This window comes from Lolium perenne, chromosome 5 (genome assembly GCF_019359855.2).
Source record: "Lolium perenne isolate Kyuss_39 chromosome 5, Kyuss_2.0, whole genome shotgun sequence".
Taxonomy (NCBI): Eukaryota; Viridiplantae; Streptophyta; class Magnoliopsida; order Poales; family Poaceae; genus Lolium; species Lolium perenne.
In genome coordinates this window covers 95,501,218-95,519,863 of record NC_067248.2, presented here as the reverse complement: position 1 = coordinate 95,519,863, position 18,646 = coordinate 95,501,218, and positions in this window count along the sequence as shown.

Sequence of the window (18,646 nt, the reverse complement as noted above, 5' to 3'; positions counted from 1 at the left end):
TGAATACTTTGACGCAAGCTGTTCATGATATCCGTACTATGGTACAACAACAACCACAACAACCATTTGATGAAGATGGCAGTGTCAATGGTGACAATGCGGATGCTGCTGCTGCTCATGGCATGGGACGTGGTGTTGGTCGTGGTATTCCGCGTGGCGTCAATCGCGGTTTTGTTGAAATTGGAGCCCGCCGTGTTCCTCAACAACAAGACGATGGTTTGGGTAAGCCCAAGTTCTCAATTCCCAGATTTGAAGGAGGTACTGATGTTGAAGAATATCTTACATGGGAGTTGAAGATTGAGAGATTATGGCGTTTACATCCTGATTATATCGAAGATAGGAAGATCAAACTTGCTTCCTCTGAATTTGATGGCTACGCATTGCGTTGGTGGGATGCTCTTGTTCAGGATCGAGAAGAAGATGGTGAGCTGCCTATTATCACTTGGCGTACTATGAAGGCGGCAATGAGAGCTCGTTTTGTTCCTACCAATTACTTGCGTTCTGTGTTTGATAAGTTGACCCAATTGAAGCAAGGTGTTATGACAGTTGATGCTTATTATATGGAGATGGAGATGCTTATGCAGCGTGCCCGTGTCCGTGAGTCTTTGGAGATGACACTGCAGCGTTTTCTCAATGGGCTCAAGTTTAATATCAAAGGCATTGTGCGTCATCACAAATATGCTACAATGAATGAATTGCTACATCATGCAAGAGAAGCTGAGTCACAGTTGGCTGAAGAAGCGCAATAGAGGGGCCGTGCTACAGGCGCAGGGCGCTACACGCCTAGGCCGCCACCTTCTACGGCGCCATCTCCGCGTCCTATGGATGTTCCTTCTTCGTCTAGCAAGCCGGTGTCCAATGTGTCCAACACAAAGAGGCCTGTCCCTGCAGCAAGTGGAGCTGGTTCTAGTATTTCTACAGCGCAACCGTGATATGCTTTGTCATACATGTGGTGGCAAGGGTCACTTCAAGAAGGATTGTCCTAACCGCAAAGTTATGATCATTAATGATGACAATGAATATGAAACTGGAGACGATGCTGATCCGGATGCTCCGGAAGATGATGATTATGACAACGATAGTTTTGATGCTTATCCTTCAGAGGCTCAAACTATAGTTGTCTCACAGCGTGTTCTCAATGTGCAGCCTAGTGTATCTACGCAACGCTGCAATTTGTTCCAAACAAAGGCACTTGTTGGTCCTGATAAAGCTTGCAAGGTTATTATTGATGGCGGAAGTTGTCGCAATTTAGCAATCAAAGAGTTATGTGCCAAGCTGAAACTGAAGTATCTACCGCACCCGCATCCATATTATATTCAGTGGTTGAGCAATAATGGTGAGATGAAGGTGAGCCACATGGTGCGTGTTGATTTTGAGATTGGACCGTATAAGGATTCCATTGACTTTGATGTGGTTCCTATGACGGTTTGTCATCTACTGTTGGGCCGGCCATGGCTCTATGACCGTTCTGTGCAACACAATGGCCGAGCCAATACATATCACTTGGAGTTCAAGGGCAAGAAAATTAACTTACAGCCTATGTCACCACAGCAAATTGTCAATGAGTCTCGTCAGAAGATTGAAGTAAACTTGGAGGATGCATCCATAGATAGGCGAGAGAATTGTAATGCCGTGAGTGATATAACGAAAAGTGAGAGAGTGAATTCCTTAGTATCATTAGCCACCAAACAAGACATGAGAGAATTTTGTGAGGATCCTACAGCCATGCCTATTGTGCTCATGTACAAGGGTACGGTTTTGGTTTCTAACGACATGACCCCTCTTCCTCTTGGTGTTTCTAATGTTTTGCAGGAATTCAGTGACGTGTTTCCGGAAGAGGTACCCGCAGGACTTCCACCATTGCGCGGTATTGAGCATCAAATTGACTTGATCCCCGGAGCATCGCTGCCCAATAGGGCGCCATATAGAACGAATCCCGAAGAGACGAAGGAGATACAGAAGCAAGTACAAGCGCTACTCGACAAAGGTTATATCCGCATAAGCCTTAGTCCTTGTGCTGTTCCTGTTATTCTTGTTCCTAAGAAAGATGGTACATGGCGTATGTGCGTAGATTGTAGAGCGATAAACAACATTACTATTCGATATCGTCATCCTATTCCCCGTTTAGAGGATATGCTAGATGAATTGAGTGGTGCTGCTGTTTTCACTAAAATTGATTTGCGTAGTGGTTATCATCAAATTAGGATGAAAGAAGGGGATGAGTGGAAAATCGCCTTTAAAACAAAATTTGGTTTATATGAGTGGTTAGTAATGCCTTTTGGTTTAACTAATGCACCTAGCACTTTCATGAGACTGATGAACCATGTTTTGCGTGATTTTATTGGCAAGTTTGTGGATGTGTATTTTGATGACATATTAATCTACAGCCGCAATGAATCTGATCATATTATACATATTCGACATGTTTTGCAAGTGTTGCGTGATAGTAAACTCTATGGTAATCTTGAGAAGTGCACATTTTGCAAAGATAAGGTCATATTTCTGGGTTATGTTTTCTCTAAGCATGGAGTAGAAGTAGATGTGTCTAAAATTGAAGCTATTCAAAATTGGCCTACTCCCATGAATGTGAGTCAAGTTAGAAGTTTTCATGGTCTAGCTGGGTTTTATCGCCGTTTTGTGCCCAATTTTTCTACTATTGCTGCACCTTTGAATGAATTGACTAAAAAGGGTGTTGCTTTTGAGTGGGGCGTTGCCCAAGATCATGCTTTTGATGAACTGAAACGATTGTTAACTTCTGCACCGTTGCTTGCACTTCCTGATTTCAATAAGCAATTTGAGATTGAATGTGATGCTAGTGGTATTGGAATTGGTGGTGTGTTGATGCAAGAGGGTCGCCCAATTGCATATTTTTCTCGAGAAATTATCTGGTGCTAAGTTGAACTATCCAATATATGATAAAGAATTGTATGCTTTAATTCGAGTTCTTGAGGTTTGGCAACATTACTTGTGGCCAAAAGAATTTATCATACATTCTGATCATGAAGCTTTGAAATATCTGAAAGCACAATCTACTTTGCATAGGCGTCTTGCTAAGTGGGTTGAGTTCATTGAGTCTTTTCCGTACATTATTAAGCATAAGAAGGGAAAAGATAATATTGTTGCTGATGCTCTATCTAGGAAAACTATGTTGTTAACTCATCTTGATGTTAAAATTCCTGGATTAGAGGTGTTATGTGATTTATATGCGATCGATCATGATTTTGCTGAACCGTACCGCTTGTGTGTTATTGGTAAAGCATGGGAAAAATATCACATACACGATGGGTTCTTGTTTAGAGCTAACAAACTATGTGTTCCAGAATCGTACGTGCGTTTGCTCTTATTGCAGGAATCTCATGCTGGAGGTTTAATGGGTCACTTTGGGCGTGAGAAGACGCTACTCATGCTCGCTGATCATTTCTATTGGCCAAAGATGAGGCGGGACGTGGACAGGTATGTGAAGAGGTGCATTACTTGCAACAAGTCCAAGTCCAAGATGAAGCCTCACGGTTTGTATACTCCTTTACCGGCACCTACTACACCATGGGAAGATATTAGTATGGATTTTGTGTTGGGTTTGCCGCGTACTAAGAGAGGCCATGATTCTATATTTGTGGTAGTGGATAGGTTTTCTAAGATGTCACACTTTATTGCTCACACAAGAGCGACGATGCGTCGCATATTGCTAACCTGTTTTTCGGGAGATTGTACGTCTACATGGAGTCCCGAAGACTATTGTTTCGATCGTGACGTGAAGTTTATGAGCTACTTACGGAAGACGCTTTGGAGAAAGCTGGGGACAAAGCTACTATTCAGTACTACTTGTCATCCCCAAACTGATGGTCAAACTGAGGTGGTGAATCGAACCTTGTCACAACTGTTGAGATCCATGATCAAGAAGAACCTGAAGGAGTGGGAAGAGTGTTTGCCGCATGTGGAGTTTGCTTACAACAGGGCGGTACACTCTACCACGGAGCTGTGTCCTTTTGAGGTGGTGTATGGTTTCAAACCCATTACTCCACTTGATTTGTTGCCTTTGCCCATACATGAGAGAGTCAATATGGAGGCATCCAAGAGGGCAGATTTTGTGAAGAAAATCCATGTGAAGACTAAAGAGTTGATCGAGAAGAAAGGCAAGAGCAATGCTGCACGGAAGAACAAGAAGCGCAAGGAGATGTTGTTCAAGCCTGGTGATTTGGTCTGGGTACATTTTCGCAAGGATAGGTTCCCAACGCTGAGGAAGTCTAAGTTGAAGCCACGGGGTGCTGGTCCTTACAAAGTGCTTGCCAAGATCAATGATAATGCATACTCAATAGATCTTCCAGAGGATGAGTTTGGTGTCAGTAATTCTTTCAATGTTGCTGATTTGACACCATATGACGGAGAAGACCTTGGAGCGTCGGGGTCGACGCCTTTTGAAGGGGGGGGGGAGATGATGAGGACATCCCTACTTCACCACTACCTCCGTCATTGACAAATGAAGATGAACCTGCTGTGAAGCTCAAGTCCAATGAAGTTCGGATTGGACCAATTACAAGGGCTCGTGCGAAGCAACTTAAACAACAGGTGAACTTGTTTCTAAACGATACTTTGATTGATGAGAACTTTATACTGCCTAAGTCCTATTACTTGTGTATCATCAGGTATCAAGAGGAGACAAGCATCGCACGAGGAGGAGAGGAGCAGCTGGACATGGAGCTGGACATGAAGATATCTCATGGACGCGCGAGGGAGGAGCGGGAGGCATGCGCGAGAGGAGAAGAAGAAGTCCAGGCCGGTCCAGAACCCGGTCAGACCGGCCCCGACGGCCAGCCCGGTCCCTGGCCCGATCAACCGGCCGCCAACCGGACGCCAACCGGACGGAGCCCCTCGTCGTACGGACGGAAACCGGTAACCTCGCAGTTTTCCGGTTGCCGACCGGTTGACCGGACCACAGACCGGACCGCCCGGTCCACAGCCCGGTCGACCGGACCCCAGACCGGACATGTCCGAGTCTGTCTCGACCAGATCTATTCTGGGTCGGTTTTACTTGTATCTTTTCGACCAGAACTCGTCCCGGACGCCTATATAAGTGCCTTGGACGACCCCCCTAGCTGCTTGAGACCACGTTTAAGATAAACCCTAGTTCATAGTTGTTTGCTAAGCAAAACTATTGTTCCCCAACTCTCCAATTCGTTGCGATCTGGAGTTTTATGCTACTGAAAGTTTGTGTGATCTGCTGTTCCAGTGGGATTAGAAGATTGCAATATACCGCTTCGTGGTCGGCGGCTACGTGCGCAAGTGTGTGGAGTTGCGAATATCTTGCAGGGTTGAGAGCTGTTGCATTGGCATCAGGAATCAATCGAGAGACTTCATCGGCGTCATACAAGTTATCCTCCTCATCATCATCGATTTCATCCGCTGCTACCATCACGTGTTCATCACCACCCGTCGCTTACTGAGAAGATCGGGCAACCCCTTATCAGATCGGTGTTGAGGATGGAGGTAGGTGAGGGAGAGAGAGTGGGCTACACTAGAATCTCACTCACATAGATCCAATCATCCAACATGGGGTGCCTTGATACAAAGGGGATGAAACCGTAGGGAGACAAAGCTCAAAGTCATGTTTAAGCCTAAATCTTGTCTAACCAGCTATGGGGGCGAGCTGGGGTCTTTTATAGGCATACAAGGCGACCTGGGTCGAAAAGGTACAAGTGGGTGGGTCAAACCCGACGGATCCGGTTTGGGGCCGGTCTGATCGGGCTGTGGACCGGATGGTCCGGTCACGGGTCCGGTCGACCGGTCGCAAACCGGAAACCTCGCAGATTTCCGTCCGGTTGGCCTCCGGTACGATGCCTGGGTGCGCCCGGTCTATGGCCCGGTCTGACCGGCCTCTGCACCTGCCTGTCCGGTCTGTGGCCCGGTCTGACCGGCCTCTGGGCTGGCCGGCCTGTTCCTCCCTCCTCTTCTTCCTCTTCCTTCTCCTCTTCTTCCCTTCTTCTTCTTCCTTCTTCCATGCACCATGGGGGTTCCTTCTCTCTTGGTCCTTGTCGACGTCGGCACCTATAGACATCATGATAGGCATGAGGTAGCATGCCATTCAAGTTGGTGTTGAGATCGACCATAGAGAGGAAGGAGTTCACCTTGACATATATGGAGGGGTTTTGTGTTGTTGGTCCACTTGGGGGACTCCTTGGCAATGGTGTAGCGTCGACGATAGGCGGGAATGCACTTGTCGGTCTTGAAGCGGAGGTGTCCAAAAGCCACCCCGCATCATCTCCCCCCCCTTGGGGAAGAGTCGTCCTCGACTCTTGCTCCTCCTCACCGATGAGGTAGACGGGAAGGACTTGTATAGGTGCCCTTGTGTCCTTAGGGAAGCTCGTCGTAGTGCAGGCGTCTTTGTTGTAGTCCATAACGGGTCTCCCATGTAGTGGTGGAGGGGCCAAGTCTCGGTCGAAGAAGAACAAGGGGAAAAGCAACTTGCAAAAGGAAAGCTTGTGGATGCCAATTTGGTGACCGGTGAACAAGAGTGTCGATGTATAACGGGTCTCAATCAAATACGAAGCATCAAGTCGTTTCTCCAAGTGGCATGTGGCAAAAATGGTATTCGAAAGAGTGTCGATGTATCCAAAATTTGGTGGGGCAAAAGTTTGTGCATGTAAAGTGGCAAAAATGTGATATGTCGTATTGTCCCACTCAAATGGAACAATCAAAAGGCGAGTATCGGCGGCAAAATTTGGGGCAAAATTGTTATGTGCAATGGCAAAGCCATGGAGACTTCTAGCTTGGGAAAGTATGGTTGGCGTGAGCCAAGTATGGGTATCCGCAAGTGTCAAAGAATCCATTTCAATTGCCATAGATAAAATGAGAAATCCAAAGAAGGGCAACTTTTTGTGTAACTTGTGGCACAAGATGCATATGGTGTCTCTCACATGTATGACATGGTCCTTGAGATTCTCGGAGTGTATGATGAAAGCATCAATACATACAACAACCATTGTGCCAACAAGATGTTTCAAGATATGTTGCATAAGAAGCAAAAGAGGTGACGAGGAATTGGACCAAACCGAAAGCTCAACAAACCAAGTCGGAAACACATGAGGGCGAAGGCTTGTGGGAACATACCCTTTGGTGTGATTCCCGCGGGTTAGGTCCTTGATGGGGTAGCTCTCAATTGCGCGTTTCGTGAGCTCATGCTCCGTGGCGGTGGAAGTTGTCGTCCTTGTGGCTACACATGGAAGAAACAAGACAAAAAGCGTGTGTGCATGGTAGATGAAAACATCATCCATCATGATGTTCCATGTCTTGTGCACATCACCATTAGTGTCAAGCAAGATAGTATGAAATGCATGGCGATGGTGCATATGGCAAGAAGGTGCATTCATGGCATGTGGTAACTCATGATCATCAAAAATTGAGAAGGCTATGGGGGCCATCTCGTGAACAATAAAATAAGCATTCTTGCATTCCAAGCATAAGAAAGAGCAATTGTTCACAATCTTGGATGCAAGGATCATGGAATGGTGTAAACATTTTGGGCAAAGCATGTGAAAGCTAATGTCATCATTGTTGTCGACAACCCTATGGAAAGAGCAAGTGTTCATCAAGGGTGTCACAACACAAGCATGAGTATAATCATTATCATTGCAAGCAAGCGGAGCACATATGAAACTCTCATAGCATGGCATGTTCATGTTATCACAATCAATCAATTCCACATGGTCAACAATGTTAGCAAGCAAAGCATCACATGGGAATATGAAATAATCAAGTGACGTAGCAAATGTATCATCAAGATCATGCATGCACTCATTAGTCATCATGTCCACTAGTCGGGATCATGGCATCATTTTTGTCTCCCTAGGGTTTCATCCCCTTTGTATCAAGGCACCCCATGTTGGATGATTGGATCTATGTGAGTGAGATTCTAGTGTAGCCCACTCTCTCTCCCTCACCGGTCTCCGTCCCCAACACCGATCTCTCACTCCGGGATTCTACCTCGAGTCTCTCCCGTGGTGATTCTATTGGCGTGGTCCATCGAGCCACGAGGGTAAGTATCGATTGTATCGGGTTGGTGTGCGTTGTGTTCTTCGCGTCCTTCGTGTTCTTCCGCCTCTCCCTCTCTTTCCCCCTTTGGATCTTGGGTCATTCACGAGATCGGGCCACACACGGGGTCTTAGACCTTAATAGCCGACACAAGTCACCTCATGTTCGCCATCAACCAACACCTCCCAAGGATCTTCGACGACACCCCCTAGACATGGTGATGATGCAAGAAGACGAGAGCCTCGACATGAAGCGGCCAAGGCTACAAAGAACAACAACACCAACAATATGGTGTCAACAAAGCCTAGCGCCACCACCACAATGGCATCTCCAAGACCGCCTACACATGAGAAGATCTCCAATGGTGCGAGACAAGATACTACATCAACAAGGAAGATGGTGCCAAGCGCAAAGAAAGCGGAACCACATCTTATGGTGCTTCCCCCTACTACCGCTACCTCCACAATGGCGCCTACAAGAAGCTCAAGCCCCAAGATGGAGACCACGGAGTCTACACTTCAAGATGACGGACGATCTACCCGTCTTTATGCCAACATGACAATGCGTTGTCCACCAAGATCAAGTAGCTCCCAATGCTTTCGTTGCAAACAAGACGGTCATCTTTGGGAATGCCCCAATATCCATTGTGATGTGTGCACATCCAACAAGCACATGACATGGGAATGCAACACACCGCAAGCCCACAAGCTCTACTTCGCCCAATTGGATGCTGAAATCGCCAACAAGACACTTCAAGATACCATTGTCTTCAAAGAATGGTGCAAGGAAATGGCCAAGAGGACGACTATGAAGCCCACACTTCAAGGTGAAGCACGAGAAGGCCAAGTCAAGGGTGACGTTGATTCGAGCCTAGCTCTCAACAACACCATAGCGCCATCAAATGGTGTCAACATGGGAGGCGATGGAGTTGAGAATGGTGAGCATGGGATGATCCCTTCACCAATGGAGGCGAATGGAGTTGAGCATGGTGAGCATGGGATTCTCCCTTCACCCACGGAGGCGCATGGAGTTGAGATGGTTGAGCATGGGATGTTCCCTTCAACCACGGAGGCGTGTGGAGATGACAAAATCGAGCCTACTCCTATATGCTTGAATGATGAATTGGTACCAACCCCATGTGAGCATGAGAGCCACTTAGCCCACTTGAGCGAGAGTGATGGTGAGTTGAGTGACTTCCACCCCATATGTGAGTTTGAGTGCTTCCATTTGGAGGACATGAGTGATACACAAAGTGAGTTGAGAGAGGTAGATGATAGGTCCATGGAGGACATCGCATTTGCTAACACATTAACCTCTCCCTCGCTTGTGTCTTCTTATGTTGCACTAGGTTCCACGGAGGACGAGTTCCCGATCATGGAGAAGATGTACATGGTGCATGAAGATGATGATATCACACCATGCTTACAAGAAGTCAAAGATGTTGACCACATGGATCCTACCACTTCCACAACACCTACCTCAAATGAGTCGGACTACAAAGGTACCTATATGGGTGTTGATGATGCCATGATCCCACTAGTGGACATGATGACCTATGAGTGCATGCATGATCTTGAGGATACAATTGCTATGCCACATGCTTTGTACATTCCCCCATGTGATGCTTTGCTTGATAACATTGTTGATAATGTGGGTATGCTTGCTTGTGACAATATGATCATGCCATGCTATGAGTGTTTCAATATAAATACCATTACATGCAACTTGTTGAACAATTGCTCTTTACCATGTATTGCTTGCAATGAAAAGGATGATGCTAATGCTTGTGTTGTGACACCCTTGATGAACAATTGCTCTTTCCATAGGGTTGTCGACAACAATGATAACATGTTAAACATGCTTTGCCGAAAATGTTTGCACTATTCCATGGTCCTTGCATCCAAGATTGTGAATAATAGCTCTTTCTTATGCTTGGTATGCAAGAATGCTTATTTCATTGTCCATGAGATGGCCCCCATAGCCTTCTCAATTTTTGATGATCATAAGTTACCACATGCCATGAATGCACCTTCTTGCCATATGCACCATCACCATGCATTTCATACTATCTTGCTTGACACTAATGGTGATGTGCACAAGACATGGAACATCATGATGGATGATGTATTCATCTACCATGCACACACGCTTTTTGTTTTCTCCATTGTGTGTATAGGTACCCGAACGACAACATCCACCGCCACGGAGCATGAGTTGACGACACGTGCCATCGAGAGCTACCCCACCAAGGACACACTCCATCACCAAACCCGCGGGATTCAAACCAAAGGGTATGTTTCCCAACGCTTTCACCATCATGTGTTTCCAATTTTTCTTGTCGAGCTTCCGGTTGGGTCCAATTCCTCGTCACCTCTTTTGCTTCTTATGCAACATATCTTGAAAGATCTTTTTGGCACAATGGTTGTTGTATGTATTGATGATATCATCACACGCTCCGAGAACCTCAAGGATCATGTCATACATGTGAGAGACACAATATGCACCTTGTGCCACATGTCACACCAAAAGTTGCTCTCCTTTGGATTTCTCATTTCATCTTTGGCAATTACAATGGATTATTTGACACTTGAGGATACCCATAATAGGCTCACGCCAACCATACTTCGCCAAGCTAGAAGTCTCCATAGCTTTGCCATTGCACATAACAATTTTGCCCCAAATTTTGACGCCGATACTTGCCTTTTGATTGTTCCATTTGTGTGGGACAAGGCTACACACAACATTTTTGACACCTTCCAAAGCAAACTTTTACTTGCACAAATTTTTGTCCTACCACATTTTGGATACATCGAAACTCTTTTGATCACCATTTTTGCAAAATGCCTCTTGGAGAAACGACTTGATGCTCCGTATTTTATTGAGAGCATAATACAAGTTAGTTCAAGATCGAACCCGGCTCTAATACCATTCCCATGCTTTGCATTGAACATACCGAACAATTTCTCTTTCTTATGGTTCTTTGGCAAGCATGATGATGTGATTCTTACCGTTGGTGTTGCCTCAAACAAGTTGACCAATTCCTATTTCATTTGGTTTGTTGGCACACACGGTTGTGTAAATGTTGTTTTGATGAATGTTTTGGAAGATATGTTGTGTGGTGCACCAAATAGGAGGACCAATTTCTCTTTCCAATGGTTTGTGTGCACACATGTTGATGACATTTTGAACACTCTTTCGTATGTGTTTTTGCCAAATGCTCCACTTGTTGCTTCAAGGATGTTGAACAATTTCTCTTTCCGATGCCTTAAGAGCAACAATGAAAATGACTTTCTACATGAGATGGACACCACGGTTGATGCGGGGTGGCTTTCGGACACCTCCACCTCAAGACCGCCAAGTGCAGCCCCGCCTAACGACGACGCTACACCATGGCCACGGAGTCCCCCCAAGTAGACCGACAACCCGAACCTACGCGATACATGGCAAGGTGAACCCTTTCCTTTCGACACTCGACGTCGACAATACATTGGATGGTATACTACCTCATGGATATGTGTATGTGTCATTAGGTACGAAGGTCGACAAGGAAGGGAAGAGGAGTCCATCATGCTTAAGGGAGAAGAAGAGAAGAAGGAAGGAAGAAGAAAGGAGAAGAGGAGAAGAAGGAAAGAGGAAAGAAGAGGAGAAGGAGGGAGGGCCGGAGCCTCCAGGCTGCCATGGCCGGAGCCTCCACCCTCCACCTGGCCGGTACCCCCTCCAGGAGAGACACACGCGGGAGGAGGCAGGACCGGTACTACCGGCCACATCTGGCCGGTACTACCGGCCTGCCCCAAGCGCCCCCAACTCCAGCCCTGCGGGAAGAAAAGGCAAGAGCGGTACCTCCGGCCGTGGTACCGCCCGAGGTACCGCTCGTGCGCGAGGCTTACAGTATACTTCGCTTCAGTTTGGTGCATTTTCCGGTACCTCGACCGGTACCTCCGCCCGTGGTACCGCTCGCACGCATTTTAGCTCAGATCTGAACCGTCCATTCACCATCAAACGGTTGTAACTTAATTAGCCTTTGCCCCAAACTACCCTTGACGAATCTGCTCCTATATGTATCTCCCGTATCCCCATTTGTTAGGTTTAGACAAGATTTAGCTTAGAATAGATTTGAGCTTTGTCTCCCTAGGGTATCATCCCTCTGTAATCAAGGCCACCCTTGTTGTTGATTGGATTTGTGAGTGAGATTCTAGTGTGTGCACTCTCTCTCCCTCACCGATCTCCGTCTCCAACACCGGTCTCTCACCTCGGAATTCTACCGCGGTCTCTTCCGTGGGTGATTCTATTGGCGTGGTCCATCGAACCACGGGGGTAAGTATCGATTGTATCGGGTTGGTGTGCGTGCGTGTGTCCTCGTGTTCTTCGCGTTCGTCGTGTTCTTCGTTTCCCCTCTTTTCCCCTTTCGATTTCGGGTCGAATTCGCAAGATTGGGCCACAATCTAGGTCTTAGACCACATCATATGGTATCAGCAGCCTTAGGTTACCGCGAATTTGACCCCCCACCCACCCAATTTCATCTCTGAAAAATTTCCCAAAAAAATCCCCAAAAAATAGCCCTAATTTGCCTTTTGATGGATCTGCGATTTTGTTGCGTTTTGAGTGGTTTTGGTCCATGGATTTGGTGTTGAGGTGCTTGATCTACTATTTCCCCCACTTTCTATCCACAAATTCCTTCGATTTTCGAGTTTGGGTCGATTTGGTTTGAAATTGGGGAAGAACAGGAGAGAGAAAGAGTGGCTCACGCGTGCTCCCAGGAAGAGGACATAGTGGCCGGTACCTCCAGTGGAGGCTCCAGGCAGCCACGAGCGGTACCTCTGGGTGGAGCCTCCACCCGTGCACGAGCTTTACCTCCAGTGGAGGCTCCACCCTCCACTACCGCCCTCCTCCTCCACAAGGCCGGCCACCACCACCAATTCCACCCCACCACCGCCGACCACCACCACTCCTCTCCGCAGCCGGCAAGCACCGCCACCCCCCTTCATCACCGGCAAGCACCGCCACCCCCCTAAATCACCGGCAAGCATCGCCACCCTCCCACACCATCGGGAAACACCGCCGCGGCACCACCACCACCGCCGCCGCCACCGCAAGCTCACCGATACCGCCATCGGCATACCACCGGCAAACACCGCCGCTGCCCCACCACCACCACCGCCGCCGCTAGCTCACCGATATCACCGCCGGCATACCACCGCCACCGCCGCCAAGCTATTTTGACCCATCTTATCCGCTAACTTGTGTTTGCTTGTTCCGGTTTGAGTGCCTTGTTTGTGAAACTAACCCGCAGCTCCAAAGCAAGCGACGACATCCTCGGCACCCCGAACATGCAAACGTACTCTTGACACCACCGCCATCATCGCAAGTTGTGTGTTCCGACACCGCCTAACATTTTCATCTAGGTATAACTTGCTCCCCACCTTGTAACCCCTCTTCTTTTGCGATCTATCCTATCGAGCATTGCTTATTGAGTGTTGCGAGACATTGCACGTGGCCCCGATTGTGAGGTGTGTGTGTAGTGTGGAGTCAAGCTTCTAAGCAAAACTCGTGTGGCAAGATAGCAAAAGCGAGCTAACGCTAACATAGTGCGAGAAAAAGCCGCCAAAACACAAAAAGAGTGCAAGTGCACCATAGAGCAAAAGTGTGCGAGTGCCATCATACATACAAATACACAAAGGAGTGTAAGTGCCACCAAATACAAAAAGAGGAAAAAGCTTTTAAGCAAAAGAGAGAAAAGAGAAGAGAGGCCGCGTGTGAATCTTGTTGTCTCATCGTTTGCAACCAAAGCTTTGCCTCTCCTTGTGTTAGTGTGACACCGAGCAACCTTGCTTTCGGGCTTCATACACTTTTCCGCTCATTCCTTGGTCGCACTAACCCCGCTTATCCCGTGTGTGAGTTCCACATCTTTTCCGTGTTTATAGTGATCATCGCTTTGACATTTGAGTTTTTGGATCTTACCCACCCTTAACAACAAACTTGATTTCGGATTTCGTCTTTTGGCTTTCCACCACACTCACCTACCACCATATTTGCTAGCTTTTGCGTGTGTCTTTGTGTGAGTGCCCGATACAATTGTTCTAACTCTCGGTTTGTTGGGTCACCCCAATCTTGTCATACCACGGTAAGATTGCGAGGTAGTGTTCTTCCACTAACATACACCATATAGATATTCTCGTGCTAACATGGATAGCGAAGACGAAGATACGGAGGAGTACACGGAGCACTTCGAGGAGGATGCCTCTTCAAGCACCGCGGATGTGGAGGAACATGTGGAGCTCTACACCAACTATGGCTCCGCGAGCATCGCCAACATGACCGACATCGAGGAGCTCTACACCGACTATGGCTCCGAGAGCATCGCCAACATGGACGACATCGAGGAGCTCTACACCGACTATGGCTCCGCGAGCATCGCCAACATGGACGACTTCGAAGAGCGCTACATCGACAATGGCTCACCAAGCATGGACGACATGGTGGAGCACCACCACGAGGACGACATCGACCCCACCATGTACACCGCCGATGCTCCCACATACCCCTACTTGGCCAATGGAGATACATATGAAGATCGAGGACCTCCACGATGGCATCATCATGTGGATCATCAAGAGCGTCCCCAACATATTCGGCATCGACACACTTCTCCGAGCTCCACAAGGCGCCATCATGAGAGTGCCTATGCACAAGATCATCAACATCACGGACATCATATGGAGCATCAAGAGCGCCCCCAACATGAGCCATCACCTAGGCATGGCAATGACCGTCATCGACTCACACCATCTCATGATCGTCGTCGACCACCACCACCTCATGGTCTACATCGACATCCTTCCACACATGATCTTCGACGACACCACTCAAGACATGGTGATGAGGCAAGAAGACGAGAGCCTCGACATGAAGACCTTCCTCATAAGGCGACTTCTACCTCTTGCGCCACCACCACAATGGCCCCTACCTCGTCATATGCCTATGGACTCCGATGCTACAAGTGCAAGCAACAAGGCCACCTTCCACGGGAATGTCCCAATCTCCTATGTGAGGTGTGCAAGGCCAAGGGTCACGTGGCATGGCAATGCACAACGCCAAGCGCCAAGAAGCTCTACTTCGACGAGCTCAATGCACAAGTCTCCAAGATGCCACCACTTGAGGACGACATAGGAGGCGATGGAGTTGAGCATGGTGAGCATGGGATTCTCCCTTCACCCACGGAGGCGCATGGAGTTGAGATGGTTGAGCATGGGAAGTTCCCTTCAACCAAGGAGGCGCATGGAAATGAGAAAGTCGAGCCTACTCCTATATGCTTGTTTGATGAGTTGGTACCAATCCCATGTGAGCATGAGAGCCACTTAGCCCACTTGAGCGAGAGTGATAGTGAGTTGAGTGACTTCCACCCCATATGTGAGTTTGAGTGCTTCCATTTGGAGGACATGAGTGATACACAAAGTGAGTTGAGAGAGGTAGATGATAGGTCCATGGAGGACATCCCATTTACTAACACATTAACCTCTCCCTCGTTTGTGTCTTCTTATGTTGCACTAGGTTCCACGGAGGACGAGTTCCCGCTCATGGAGACGATGTACATGGTGCATGAAGATGATGATATCTCACCATGCTTGCTCCAAGATGGACATGTCGACCACATGGATCTTCCTACTTCCACAACACCTACTTCAAATGAGTCGGCCTACAAAGGTAACAACATAGGTGTTGATGATGCCATGATCCCACTAGTGGACATGATGACTTATGAGCGCATGCATGATCTTGATGATATATTTGCTACGTCACATGCTTCCTTCATATTCCCATGTGATGCTTTACTTGATAACATTGTTGATCATGTGGAATTGATTGATTGTGATACCATGAACATGCCATGCTATGAGAGTTTTATATTTGCTCCGCTTGCTTGCAATGATAATGATTATGATCATGATTGTGTTGTGACACCCTTGATGAACACTTGCTCTTTCCATAGGGTTGTCGACAACAATGATAACATGTTGAACATGCTTTGCCCAAAATGTTTGCACTATTCCATGATCCTTGCATCCAAGATTGTGAACAATTGCTCTTTCTTATGCTTGGTATGCAACAATGCTTATTTCATTGTCCACGAGATGGCCCCCATAGCCTTCTCTATTTTTGATGATCATGAGTTACCACATGCCATGAATACACCTTCTTGCCATATGCACCATCGCCATGCTTTTCATACTATATTGCTTGACATTAATGGTGATGTGCACAAGACATGGAACATCATGATGGATGATGTATTCATCTACCATGCACACACGCTTTTTGTTTTCTCTTTTGTGTGTATAGGTACCCGAATGACAACTTCCACCGCTACGGAGCATGAGCTCACGAAATGCGCCATTGAGAGCTACCCCAACACGGACGAGATACATGATCCAACCCATGGGATTCACGCCAACGGGTATGTTCCCAAACGCCTTCGCCCTCTTGTGTTTCCGGCTTGTCTTGTCGAGCTTCCGGTTTGGACCAATGCCTCGTCACCTCTTTTGCTTCTTATACAACATATCTTGACACATCTTGTTGGCACAATGGTTGTTGTATGTCTTGATGTTATCATCATACACTCCAAGAATCTCAAGGACCATGTCATACATGTGAGAGACACCTTATGCATCTTGTGCCACATGTCACACGAAAAGTTGCTCTTGTTTGGATTTCTCATTTCACCTTTGGCAATTGAAATGGATTCTTTGACACTTGAGGATACCCATACTTGGCTCACGCCAACCATACTTTCCCAAGCTAGAAGTTTCCACCTCTTTGCCATCGCACATAACAATTTTGCCCAAAATTTTGCCGCCGATACTTGCCTTTTGATTGTTCCATTTGTGTGGGACAATGCTACACATCACATTTTTGACACTTTACAAACCAAACTTTTACATGCACAAACTTTTGCCCCACCAAATTTTGAATACATCGACACTCTTTTGGTTCCCATTTTTGGCCAATGCCTCTTGGAGAAACGACTTGATGCTTCGTATTTGATTGAGAGCCTCTTGTTCGCCGATCACCAAATTGGCATCCATAAGCTTTCCATTCGCAAGTTGTTTTTCCCCAAGTTCTTCTTCGACCGCGACTTTGTCCATCCATTACTACATGGGAGAACCGTCATGGCCTACATCATCGTTGAGGAGGAACAAGAGTCGAGGACGACTCTTCCCCAAGGGGGGGGGGAGATGATGCGGGGTGGCTTTCGGACACCTCCACCTCAAGACCGTCAAGTGCAGCCCCGCCTAACGACGACGCTACACCATGGCCACGGAGTCCCCCCAAGTAGACCGACAACCCGAACCTACGCGATACATGGCAAGGTGAACCCTTTCCTTTCGACACTCGACGTCGACAATACATTGGATGGTATACTACCTCATGGATATGTGTATGTGTCATTAGGTACGAAGGTCGACAAGGAAGGGAAGAGGAGTCCATCATGCTTAAGGGAGAAGAAGAGAAGAAGGAAGGAAGAAGAAAGGAGAAGAGGAGAAGAAGGAAAGAGGAAAGAAGAGGAGAAGGAGGGAGGGCCGGAGCCTCCAGGCTGCCATGGCCGGAGCCTCCACCCTCCACCTGGCCGGTACCCCCTCCAGGAGAGACACACGCGGGAGGAGGCAGGACCGGTACTACCGGCCACATCTGGCCGGTACTACCGGCCTGCCCCAAGCGCCCCCAACTCCAGCCCTGCGGGAAGAAAAGGCAAGAGCGGTACCTCCGGCCGTGGTACCGCCCGAGGTACCGCTCGCGCGCGAGGCTTACAGTATACTTCGCTTCAGTTTGGTGCATTTTCCGGTACCTCGACCGGTACCTCCGCCCGTGGTACCGCTCGCACGCATTTTAGCTCAGATCTGAACCGTCCATTCACCATCAAACGGTTGTAACTTAATTAGCCTTTGCCCCAAACTACCCTTGACGAATCTGCTCCTATATGTATCTCCCGTATCCCCATTTGTTAGGTTTAGACAAGATTTAGCTTAGAATAGATTTGAGCTTTGTCTCCCTAGGGTATCATCCCTCTGTAATCAAGGCCACCCTTGTTGTTGATTGGATTTGTGAGTGAGATTCTAGTGTGTGCACTCTCTCTCCCTCACCGATCTCCGTCTCCAACACCGGTCTCTCACCTCGGAATTCTACCGCGGTCTCTTCCGTGGGTGATTCTATTGGCGTGGTCCATCGAGCCACGGGGGTAAGTATCGATTGTATCGGGCTGGTGTGCGTGCGTGTGTCCTCGTGTTCTTCGCGTTCGTCGTGTTCTTCGTTTCCCCTCTTTTCCCCTTTCGATTTCAGGTCGAATTCGCAAGATTGGGCCACAATCTAGGTCTTAGACCACATCAACGGTTGTCTCACAATTGGGAGTTTTTGTGTTTCCACATTTGGAAGATGTTCATAAGGAGTTTTTACACATTGACCTTGCACATGCATTATTCTTGATATATTTGTGTTGTGCTAACGGTGTTGTGAACATGAAAGGACATGTCATCGATGATGTGCTCCAATATCACACACAAACATATTTTGCTTGGTCTTTGTTGTGTGAAGGTACAAGTGACTTGTGGATGAGCGTCAACGAATGGGT